We start from the raw sequence: 13,021 nt of genomic DNA, 5'->3' as shown, positions 1-13,021 counted from the left end.
GCTCCTGTGGCAGGCGGCTGCAAGAGTTCCTCCCGAGGATGAGCTGTTCTTGAAAGCGGTGGAGTTGCTGATGGCTTGAAGTGCCGCTCCTCGAAGACGCCAGGCTCTTGGGGCTGTCTCTTGGATGCCCTTCTAGCGATGTCGTCAGCTTCCTTGTTGGCTCCCCAGGGCACGTGCTGCAACTCCACGCCCAGGAACAGCTTCTCCATCTTGCGTACTTCCGCAAGGTATGCCTCCATGTGTTCGTCCTTTGGCTCGTATACCTTGTTGGAGAAGTTGACGAGGAGCTGCGAGTCGCCCCTGATGGTGAGATGCTTTACCCCCAGTGCCGCTGCAGCCTTCAGGCCGACTATGAGGCCTTCGTATTCTGCAATGTTGTTGGAGACCTTCTCGCCCTGCTGGAAGCAGAGCTGCACGGCGTAGTAGAGCTTGTCCTGAGTGGGCGAGATGAGCACTGCTCCAGCCCCCGCGCCTTGGCGCGCGAAGGCACCATCGAAATACATGACCCAGCCGTCGGACGCCTCGCTTCCCGGTGAGAGGGACCGGTCCTCGCCTATTTCAAGCGTCGGGGCGTCCGTCCATTCTGCCACGAAATCAGCGAGTGCGGCTCCCTTGATGACCCTGGTAGTGCTGAACTCCAACTGGAATGCTTGAAACTTGATCTTCCACTCGGCGACCCTTCCAGTAGAGTTGGGCCTCCTGAGCACTCTCTCCAATGAGTAGGCTGAGACGACCTTGATGGGGTGGCCCTGGAAGTAGTGCCGCAACTTACGCGAAGCCACTAAGAGTGCGAGTAAGAGCTTTTGAGGCATGGGATATCGTGCCCTTGCGTCCCGCAACACCATGCTAACGAAGTATACCCGGTGCTCGACGAGGGTAGGCGTGCTGATGTGGCTTGCGTCTTCCAAGAGTTGGGGTGCCTCCTGAGGTGGTGGAGCCCCCAATGCTTGATCGCTTATCGAGGCCTTTGCGGGTTCGGGAGCATCGTCCTGCTGAGCTTGCTCTTCTACTGTTGCTGCGCAGCCCTTGTGGCGCCCTTTTGGTCTTGCGTCGTCTCTGCTGGGGGTGTAGCTCGGCACGATGTGCCCTTGGCTTGGTCTTCTTCTCGAACCGCCACTAGAGCCGCGCTGGCGTAGTAGGGAGTGGCGGCAAGATAGAGCACCAGGGGCTCAAGAGGTCGCGGTGCTACCATCACTAGAGGGCTAGTCAGGTATCTCTTGAGGTCTTGAAATGCTCGGTCGGCCTCTGGGGTCCACTCGAATGGGCCCTTCTTCTTCATCAGCTGGAAGAAGGGTAGGGCTCGCTCTCCTAGCTTGGAAATAAAGCGTCCCAACATCTTCCTTGAGGGTTTGCGGTGGACTCATGTCTTCAATGGCCTTGACCTTCTCTGGGTTGGCCTCGATCCCCCTGTGGGACACAAGGAAGCCCAGCAGCTTGCCGGAAGGGACGCCAAACACGCACTTCTCCGGGTTGAGCCGCAAGTCCACCTGGCGGAGGCTTTCAATGGTCTCCTCCTGGTCTTGGATCAAGGACCTCGCCTCCCGATACTTCACCACAATGTCATCGACGTAGGCTTCAGCGTTCCTCCCGAGCTGCCGACCCAAGGTGATGTGCATGAGCCGCTGGAAGGTTGCGCCTGTGTTGCACAGTCCGAAAGGCATGCAAGTGTAGCAGTACACCCCACACGGGGTCAGGAAGGCTATCTTCTCCACATCTTCTACCGCCATCTTGATCTGGTGATATCCTGAGAACGCATCCAGAAAGCACAGCAAGTCGCACTCGGCTGTGGAGTCAATGATCTGGTCGATGCATGGAAGCCGGAACAGATCTTGGGGGTAGGCCTTGTTGAGGTTGGTGAAGTCAACGCACATCTGCTCCTTCCCTCCTTTCTTGGGGACGACGACAGGGTTTGCCAGCCACTCGGGGTACCGAACCTCACGAATGACACCCGCAGCCTCCAGCTTGCGGGTTTCTTGGACGATGAAAGCTTGCTTCTCCGTGGACTGCCGCCTCGCCTTCTGCTTCACGGGGCGTACGTTGGGGCACACCTTCAGGTGGTGCTCTATCACCTCTCTTGGGAGCCCAACCAGCTGATCGGGCTCCCAAGAGAACACTTGTTTGCGCGCAAGAACTTCACCAACGCCTCCTCCTGACCAGGCTCGAGGTTGGACGCTATGGTAAAGGTTTCCCCTGAGGACCTGTCCTCCTCAACTGGCACTCACTTGGTTTCTTCCTTGTCCTGGGTGAAAAACTGCTTCTTCTTGGTTGGTGCGGCTCCCTTGGCCTTGGAGGTATCTGAGTCGGAGGACTGCGCTGTTGTGGCGGTCTTGAGGGCGAGCTTGAGTGTCATCAAGGCTTCCTTGGCGTCCCCCTTGATGGTGAGGGCACCCTCGCTGCCCGGCATCTTCATGAGGTTGTAAGCCAGATGGGTTGTTGCCATGAACTGGGCCAGAGTTGGGTACCCGAGGATGGCGTTGTACGGGAGGCCGATGTGGGCGTTGTTGAAGTCAATTTGCTCGGTGCGGTAGTTGCCGTGTGTGCCGAAGGTCACGGGAGGCGGATTTGCCCCAGGGAGCAGGCGGAGCCTCCACCAACCCCTGAGAAAGGCTTGCTAGGGCGGAGCCGCTTGAGCGGTACGTGAAGAAGGCTAAAGGGCTCGACGGAGAGCACGTTGAGGCCGGCACCGCCGTCGACGAGCGTCTTGGTGATGGACATGTGGCAGATGGTGGGCGTGCAAAGCATTGGGAGCACAGCCGAGCTGATGGTTGAGGCGGGATGATCCCTTGAGTCGAAGGTGAGGTCGGCCTCGGGCGCGGCCCAGCCCGGCGGAGCCACCGGGCACTTGGAAGCGGCGCCGACCTAGCGAAAGAACGGCTTGATGTGACGATCGGAGGATGGTGCTTGCGAGCCGCCGAGGAGGGCCGCAACTGCGTGGTGCACCGGTGCCGCGTAGCGTGCGACGAAGAGGCCCCGCAACTCCTCCCAACATGCCACCATGGATCCGGGGAGGTTGAGCAGCCAGGCGCGCGGTGCGCCAGTGAGAGCCATGGGAAGCTAGTTGGCCATGACCTCGTCGTCGCCCCCGGCCTTAACGATGGTCTCCTCATACGCCGGCAGGAAAGCCGTCGGGTCCGCCGCACTGACGTAGCGCGGCGACATCTCTGACTTGAACTTGGGTGGCCACTTCGCCTGCTGCAGGGCGGGAGCAAGGGCTCGGAGCCCCCGAGCATTGCTGTGGGCACCCGCAGATCCAGCCGGTAGGGATGCGCCGGCCATGGAGAATGGGCGTGAAGACGGTGGAGTGTGAATCGACGGAAGGAAAACTCCGGCGCACCCCTACCTGGCGCACCAAATGTCAGATCTCGGGTCCCGGCAAAACCCTTAAGATCCAAACACTGGGGTGCGCGCGAAGATCTCCCCCTATCGATCCACATCCTAGCCTCGCTAAGATCTCAGGGACTAACTCGATGAACTCGCAACACAAAGGACACAAGGTTTATACTAGTTCGGGCCACCGTTGTGGTGTTAATACCCTACTCCAGTGTGGTGGTGGTGGATTGCCTCTTGGGCTGAGGATGAACAGTTCAAGGGGAAAACAGCCTCCGGAGGAGAGGTGTTCTTGTGCTCGGTGAACTTGCAGTTGTTCCGATCTCTCTCGATCCGTCGGGGTCCCCTTCCTACTATGGTGGATAGTCCTATTTATGGAGGCCCTGGTCCTCTCCCCAAATATTGAGCGGGAGGGGAGCCAACAACGGCCAATTCAAAATGGGACAGCTAGTACAGCTTATCCTGACAAAAGTGGTCTTTGCCTGCAAAAGGCTCTGGTGGTGACGCTGTCTTGGGCTCCACGATGACTTCCGTCTTGCCGTCCTTCTGGTCTTGGTCTCGTTGCACCGATATGGAAACCTTTACTTGACGCCTCGGTACTCCGCTCCTGCGCCTGCTTCCTTAGCACCAAAGATGAAACAAGGACACTGCGCGCGCTGGCGCCAGCCTGACCTTGGTCGTCATGGCTCACGTCATCGGAACCTCGCGAGGTTTGCCTGGCCTTGATCTCTCTGCCCCTTGCGAGCCAGCCTGGTGAGGCCGCTCCTGAGCAGGTCTTGTGTCGTCCGCCTCGCGAGCCTTGGTCCCTCGCGAGGGTCTTGAGTCCTTGCTTGTGAAGATGGGCTATACGGGCCCGCTTGCGGAGCCACGCCGTGAGCCGCAGGCAGGCAATTCTGGGGACCCCTGTTCCCAGAATACCGATAAGGACTGAGAGGCAGGGCATGAAGCAATTCAGAGGCCGGTGCTTTGAAGTGAGTATTCTCTGTCATCCAGTCCAATACACAAGAGTTCACATCAGAAGCATCTTCTATGATGTGCAGCGTTGCATAGAACTAAAGAATTAGCTCTTAATTCCAATCAACAATATCAGTGCAAAAGTTGAGCAGTCCAGCATCATGAAGAACACTGAGGACTGGCGTGAAGCAAGGAAGTGACTCCATGTCCACGTGAGGAATATGTTCATCGTCGAAGACTTTGTCTTTGTTGAAAAGCAGCAAAGAATAGAAGTTGGCTTGGCTGGCAGTCCAGAAACGCTTCCTTGTAAGACGAGCAGAGTCATATGGGTTGTAATCCGTGAAGAATACGTGCTCGTGGAAGAAGTCACCAGCCTTAAATTTTTTCTTCTTTGAGAAAGGATCCTTTGGCTTGGGCGGAGGAGTGTCAGTCAATTGCATCACAACCTCAGGAATCGCAATCTCAGGATCCATAGGCTGAGGAATTTCAGTTTCTTCTTCAGTGGCAGCCTGGGTCTTCAATTCTTCAGTAGCGATGTCATCAGCACTAGTGGCTGGAATCTCTTCATGAATAGACGGAGTGGGGTGTGGTTCTTCAGATCCCATTTGAACTTCAGTAGTCACTGGGGACTGAGGAATTTGTTGCAGAGGAGTGAACAAAGGAGAATTGGGGTGCTAACTTTCCCAAAAGTCATCATTCATCACTGGTGTTGTGCACCCAATGTCCACATCCTCATCTTCTTCACTCATTTCTTCAACGCCGACCTCTTTAGCAGTGAACTGAGGCATGGGCGATGAGACAACCGCGGTTGAAGGGATTGTATGCACTTCAATTTCTTCATCCAACTGCTCTGAAGAAGCAGCAGAAGAAATATCTTCATCGGATCCGCTTGGGATCACATATTCTTCATCAAAAGGAACGAGGTCATTTGATGGCATGCTTGAGACTGGAACAACATCAATCGGATTCTCAAATGAGCTGGTTCTGATGAAGGTTCTGATGAAGTTGATACTTTCCTTTTCTTCACAGTTGCATGCTCCGCAGCCTTGGTCTTCTTCGCTTCTGATGCAGAAGGAAGAATTGGACTTGGTGTAGGTGCAGCAGGAGCAGAGGAAATTGGTTCAGTTTCTTCAGGCACAACTAATGCAGTTGCCCTGGCATGATCAGTTTCTTGAGGCACAGCGGTTGAGGCTTTAGCTGTCCTGACAGTTTCTTCAGACGCAACACTAGTGGTTGCCCTGGCAGTTTCACCAGCGGCTAGAATGCAGTCATCAGCCCTGGTACTAGCAGATTCATCAGCAGCTTGATTTTCATCAGCGGTGCTGGCATGTTCTTCTGTAGGCTGAGCAGATGCCTAATGATCGACAAGTATAGGGGATCTATCGTAGTCCTTTCGATAAGTAAGAGTGTCGAACCCAATGAGGAGCAGAAGGAAATGATAAGCGGTTTCCAGCAAGATATTCTCTACAAGTACTGAAATAAGTGGTAACATATAGTTTTGTGATAAGATAATTTGTAACGAGCAACAAGTAACAAAAGTAAATAAAGTGCAGCAAGGTGGCCCAATCCTTTTGTAGCAAAGGACAAGCCTGGACAAACTCTTATATAGAGAAAAGTGCTCCCGAAGACACATGGGAATATCGTCGAGCTAGTTTTCATCACGCTCATATGATTCGCGTTCGGTACTTTGATATTTTGGTATGTGGGTGGACCAGTGCTTGGGTGCTGTCCTTACTTGGACAAGCATCCCACTTATGATTAACCTCGATTGCAAGCATCCGCAACTACAACAAAAGTATTAAGGTAAACATAACCATAGCATGAAACATAGGGATCCAAATCAGCCCCTTACGAAGCAACGCATAAACTAGGGTTTAAGCTTCTGTCACTCTAGCAACCCATCATCTACTTATTACTTCCCAATGCCTTCCTCTAGGCCCAAATAATGGTGAAGTGTCATGTAGTCGACGTTCACATAACACCACTAGAGGAGAGACAACATACATCTCATCAAAATATCGAACGAATACCAAATTCACGTGACTACTAATAGCAAGACTTCTCCCATGTCCTCAGGAACAAACGTAACTACTCACAAAGCATAAACATGTTCATAATCAGAGGGGTATTAATATGCATATAGGATGTGAACATATGATCTTCCACCAATTAAATGAACTAGCATCAACTACAAGGACTAATTAACACTACTAGCAACCTACTAGCACCAATCCCGGACTGGGAGACAAGAATCGGATACAAGAGATGAACTAGGGTTTTGAGAGGACATGGTGCTGATGAAGATGTTGATGGAGATTGCCCTCTCCCGATGAGAGGAGTGTTGGTGATGACGATGCCAATGATTTCCCCCTCCCAGAGGGAAGTTTCCCCGGCAGAATAGCTCCGCCAGATCCCTAGATTGGTTCCGCCAAGGTCCCGCCTTGTGACGGCGGAGTTTCGTCCGAGAAGATGGCTTATTATTTTTTCCTCATCGAAAGACCTCATATAGGAGAAGATGGCCACCGGAGGGCCACCAGGGGGCCCACGAGGTAGGGGGGGCGCCCCCACCCTCGTGGGCAGGGTGTGGCCCCCTGGTGAACTTCTTGCTCTTCGTATTTTTTATATATTCGGAAAACGTCTTCCATGAAGTTTCAGGACTTTTGGAGCTGTGCAGAATAGGTCTCTAATATTTGCTCCTTTTCCAGCCCAGAATCCCAGCTGTCAGCATTCTCCCTCTTTATGGAAACCTTGTAAAATAAGAGAGAATAGGCATAAGTATTGTGACATAATGTGTAATAACAGCCCATAATGCAATAAATATCGATATAAAAGCATGATGCAAAATGGACGTATCAACCCCCCCAAGCTTAGACCTCTCTTTTCCTCAAGCGAAAGCCTAAATTGAAAAATATGTCCACATGTTTAGAGATAGAGGTGTCGATAAAAATAAAATACGGACATGAGGGCATCATGATCATTCTTAGAACATCAACTTATATAATTCATGTCATATATTTTCTTATGCTAGAGTAATAATTCAATCACAATTTCAAGTATGAATCGTAAACTTCATTGAAAACTAACAAACTATAATCTCAGTCATTGGAGCAATTGCAATTTATCATAACATAGGAAAGATTCAACATATAAGAGCTTTTCAGCAAGTCCACATACTCAACTATCATATAGTCTTTCACAATTGTTGACACTCACGCAATACCTATGGGTATGGAGTTTTAATCGGATACAGAGAAAGATAGGGGCTTATAGTTTTGCCTCCCAACGTTTTACCTCAAGGGTAATGTCAGCAATAATACTTCATGAAAACTCACATCCAATTAGCCATATATACTAGGATCTTTCCAACATACTGTGCTTGCCAAAGGATAAAATTTAAAAAGGAAGGGTGAAGATCACCATGACTCTTATGCAAGGTAGGAGATAAAAGTAAAAGATAGGCCCTTCGCAGAGGGAAGCAGAGGTTGTCATGCGCTTTTATGGTTTTATGCACAAAATCTTAGTGCAAAAAAACGTTACTTTATATTGCCACTTGTGATATGGACCTTTATTATGTAGTCTGTCGCTTTTATTTCTTCCATATCACACGATCATATAAAGTTTATTTTCTCCCACACTAATAAGTCATACATATTTAGAGAGCAATTTTTATTTCTTTGCACCAATGACAACTTACTTGGAGGATGTTACTCAATCCATAGGTAGGTATGGTGGACTCTCATGGCAAAACTGGTTTAAGGGTATTTGGAAGCACAAGTAGTATCTCTACTTGGTGCGATGAATTTGGCTAGCATGAGAGGGAAAGGCAAGCTCAACCATGTTGGATGATCCATGACAATATAATTTATCTCAGATGTAAGAAAACATAACCCATTACGTTGTCTTCCTTGTCCAACATCAACTCTTTAGCATGTCATATTTTAATGAGTGCTCACAATCATAAAAGATGTCCAAGATAGTATATCTATATGTGAAGACCTCTCTTTCTTTATTACTTCCTATTAATTGCAACGATGACCAAAACTATGCTTGTCAACTCTCAACAACTTTTATTCATCATAATTTTTCTATGTGAGCTCATTACTCTCCATAAGACTCACATGATCTCTTTGTTTCTTTTTATTTCTTTCTCTTTTCTTTTATTCACTTAGGATCATGGCAAAAGAATCAAGCCCTTGACTCAACACTAATCTTTATTATATAGCTCACGGACTCGATTACATAGAAGAACTATAAAGCAAAACTCATAACTAGATCATACTAAGACTTTTATTCTACTAGATCAAGATATTACCAAAAGGATCGAACTAAGAAAAACGGTAAAGATAAAATGATGGTGATACGATACTGGGGCACACCCCCAAGCTTGGCAGTTGCCAAAGGGGAGTGCCCATACCAGATATTACATTCTTCTTTGTTGGTGGAGACGGTGGTGATTTTGTTGATGGCGTAGGCTTGTCGTCGTTCTTCCAAGGCATAGGCTCACCATCATGGAAGGATGACCGAGTCTCCTGAAACCTCAAATCTGCAGCCAAACTCATCCTCTTGAATCTATATTCATACTCACAGTTTTGATTTTGCAGGTCATAGATCTAGGCTTGGAGGTGCTCGTTTTTCTCATGAAGCTTGAAGATGGCCTCCCCAATGTCCTTGACGTCCAGCTTGTGGTTGTTGGTGAACTTCGTGGTCATAATGTGATTGGAATCAAGTCCATGCTCCACCATCTCCTGACACTTGAAAACTTCTTGCTCCAATGCCTCGAGCCTTGCCTCCGTGCTTCCGTTCTTCCTTGGTCCCTCAGCATCGCGGATGTGCAGAAACCCCTCATGCATATCAATGGTTTGAGGGTGTTGCAGCACTTCTGCGAGGTAGGGGTTGATGACCTTCTCGAAGAACTGGTCCTTGGGGGCGCTTGAAGACGACATGACGACCTGGATCTGTCAGAAAAACAGCTCGAATAAAAAACATGGGATTTTTGCGTGATACGGGAGTCAAAACCTCCGGGAGATTATATCATGAATTTTTACCGACCAAAATACGTAACGTGTAAGAAAACGGAGTCCGGAGAGCACACGAGGTGCCCACGAGGTAGGGGGCGTGCCCAGAGGTAGGGCGCCCTCCACCCCCGTGGAGCCCTCGTGTCCTTCCCGGACTTCTTCTTATTTTTCTATTTTTCTAAATATTCCAAAACGGAGAAATATTGCCTTAAAAACTGTTTTGGAGTCGGTTTACTTACTGTACCACATACCTATTCCTTTTCGGAGTCTGAAACGTTCCGAAAAGTGTCCCTTATGTATTCCTCCGGGGTTACGATTTCAATAACATTGGTTTCAACATTTATGGGATTACCTGAGATATAATGTTTGATTCTTTGACCGTTCACCACCTTCGGATTTTGTGCCTTCGAAGTTGTTGATTTTTATGGCACCGGAATGGTAGACCTCCTCGATACCGTAAGGACCTTCCCATTTAGAGAGAAGTTTTCCTGCAAAAATTTTTAAACGAGAGTTGTATAGAAATAGATAATCACCTACATTAAACTCACGCTTTTGTATTCTGTTATCATGCCATCTTTTAACTTTTTCTTTAAACAACTTGGCATTTTCATAGGCTTGGGTTCTCCATTCATCAAGTGAGCTAATATCAAATAACCTCTTCTCACCGGCAAGTTTGAAATCATAATTGAGTTCTTTAATGGCCCAATATGCCTTATGTTCTAGTTTGAGAGGTAAGTGACATGCTTTTCCATAAACCATTTTATACGGAGACATACCCATAGGATTTTTATATGCAGTTCTATAGGCCCATAATGCATCATCAAGTTTCTTGGACCAATTCTTTCTAGATCTATTAATAGTCATAAGCAAAATTAATTTGAGCTCTCTATTACTCAATTCTACTTGACCACTAGACTGAGGATGATAAGGAGATGCAATTCTATGATTAACATCATATTTAGCAAGCATTTTACGGAAAGCACCATGAATAAAATGTGAACCACCATCAGTCATTAAATATCTAGGGACTCCAAATCTTGGAAAAATAACTTCTTTAAGCATTTTAATAGAAGTGTTATGATCAGCACTACTAGTTGGAATAGCTTCTACCCACTTACTAACGTAATCAACAACAACTAAAATATGTGTATATCCATTAGAGGAAGGAAAGGGTCCCATATAGTCAAAGCCCCAAACATCAAATGGTTCAATAACAAGTGAATAATTCATAGGCATTTCTTGACATCTACTAATATTACCAATTCTTTGACATTCATCACAAGATAAGACAAACTTACGGGCATCCTTGAAGAGAGTAGGCCAATAAAAACCAGATTGCAATACCTTATGTGCAGTTCTATCTCCAGCATGGTGTCCTCCATAAGCTTCAGAGTGACACTTGCCTAGGATCTGTTCATGTTCATGCTCAGGTACACAACGTCTAATAACACCATCTACTCCTTCTTTATAAAGATGTGGGTCATCCCAAAAGTAATGCCTCAAATCATAGAAGAACTTTTTCTTTTGCTCGTATGTGAAACTAGGTGGTATAAACTTAGCAACAATGTAATTAGCATAATCAGCATACCATGGAGCAGTATGAGAAGTATTTATGACATTTAATTGCTCATCAGGAAAGCTATCATCAATAGGTAGTGGGTCATCAAGCACATTTTCTAACCTAGACAAGTTGTCTGCAACGGGGTTCTCATCTCCCTTTCTATCAACAATATGTAAATCAAATTCTTGTAGCAAGACAACCCATCTAATAAGTCTAGGTTTAGCATCTTTCTTTTCCATAAGATATTTAATAGCAGCACGATCAGTGTGAATAGTTACTATAGAATCAACAATATAAGGTCTGAACTTATCAGAAGCAAATACAATTGCTAAGAATTCTTTTTTGGTAGTAGCATAATTTCTTTGAGCATTGTCTAGGGTTTTACTAGCATATTGAATAACATTTAATTTATTATCAACTCTTTGCCCTAGGACAACACCTAAAGAATGATCACTAGCATCACACATAATTTCAAAGGGTAAATTCCAATCAGGTGGTTGAACAATAGGTGCAGAGATCAATGCTTTCATAAGTATTTCAAATGATTCTATACAATCATCATCAAAGACAAATGGTATGTCTTTTTGTAATAAATTAGTTAGAGGCTGAGAATTTTTTGAGAAGTCCTTAATGAACCTCCTATAAAATCTGGCATGACCAAGGAAACTTCTTATACCTTTGATGTCCTTGGGACATGGCATCTTCTCAATAGCATAAACCTTGGCTTTATCAACCTCAATACCTTTTTCAGAAACTTTGTGCCCCAAGACAATACCTTCATTAACCATAAAGTGGCACTTTTCCCAATTCAAGACAAGATTAGTTTCTTCACATCTCTGCAAAACTCGATCAAGGTTGCTCAAGAAATCATCAAAAGAAGATCCATAGACAGAGAAATCGTCCATGAAAACCTCACAAATCTTTTCACAAAAGTCAGAGAATATAGCCATCATGCATCTTTGAAAGGTAGCAGGTGCATTACATAAACCAAAAGGCATACGTCTATAAGCAAAAGTACCAAAAGGGCAAGTAAAAGTAGTCTTTGATTGATCTTTGGCTGACACAGGTATTTGAGAGAAACCAGAATAACCATCTAGAAAGCAAAAATGTGTATGTTTGGATAATCTTTCTAGCATTTGATCGATAAAAAGGTAAGGGGTAATGATCCTTTTTAGTGGCCTTATTTAATTTGTGTAAATCAATTACCATCCTATAACCTGAAATAATTCTTTGAGTAATCAATTCATCTTTATCATTAGGAACGACAGTAATACCTCCCTTCTTAGGGACACAATGGACAGGACTTACCCACTGGCTATCAACAACGGGATAGATTATACCTGCCTCAAGGAGCTTTAGTATTTCTTTTCTTACCACTTCTTTCATTTTAGGATTCAGTCGTCGTTGATGATCACGAACTAGTTTAGCATCTTCTTCCAAATTAATTTTATGTTGACATAGAGTGGGACTTATGCCCTTAAGATCATCAAGAGTATACCCAATAGCAGCACGGTGCTTCTTCGGAGTTTTCAATAATCTCTCCTCCTCATGCTCTGAAAGGTTAGCACTAATAATAACAGGATATATGTTTTTCTCATCAAGATAAGCATATTTAAGAGTATCAGGTAACGGTTTAAGCTCAAACACGGGATCACCCTTGGGTGGAGGAGGATCCCCTAAGATTTCAACAGGTAAATTGTTTTTCAGAATAGGTTCCTGTTTAAAGAATACTTCATCTATTTCCCTGCTTTCATTCATAAACATGTCATTTTCATGGTCTAACAAATATTGTTCTAAAGGATCACTAGGAGGTACGGCTATAGAAGCAAGACCAATAATTTCATCCTTACTAGGTAATTCTTCTCCACGGTGTTGTCTACTAAATTTAGAGAAATTAAATTCATGAGTCATATCATCTAAACCGATAGTAACAACATCCCTTTTGCAATCTATGGTAGCATTAACAGTGTTTTTTTTACTGTGAACTGTGGGGCAAAACCCCCACAGCAGATCAAAACTTTATTGAAATAAAGAACAAATACAACAAGTTGATTACAAGGAGTAACCATAGTACAAAGGATAAAAAGGGAATCTTACAAAACTAGCTTAAGGGGGGAGGAAAGAGATCCATTTGAGAAAGTCATCCTTGTAAGCAGATTTGATT

The sequence above is a fragment of the Triticum urartu genome, chromosome 1, assembly GCF_003073215.2.
Source record: "Triticum urartu cultivar G1812 chromosome 1, Tu2.1, whole genome shotgun sequence".
NCBI classification, from domain to species: Eukaryota; Viridiplantae; Streptophyta; class Magnoliopsida; order Poales; family Poaceae; genus Triticum; species Triticum urartu.
Note: the sequence above shows the minus strand (reverse complement) of the source record.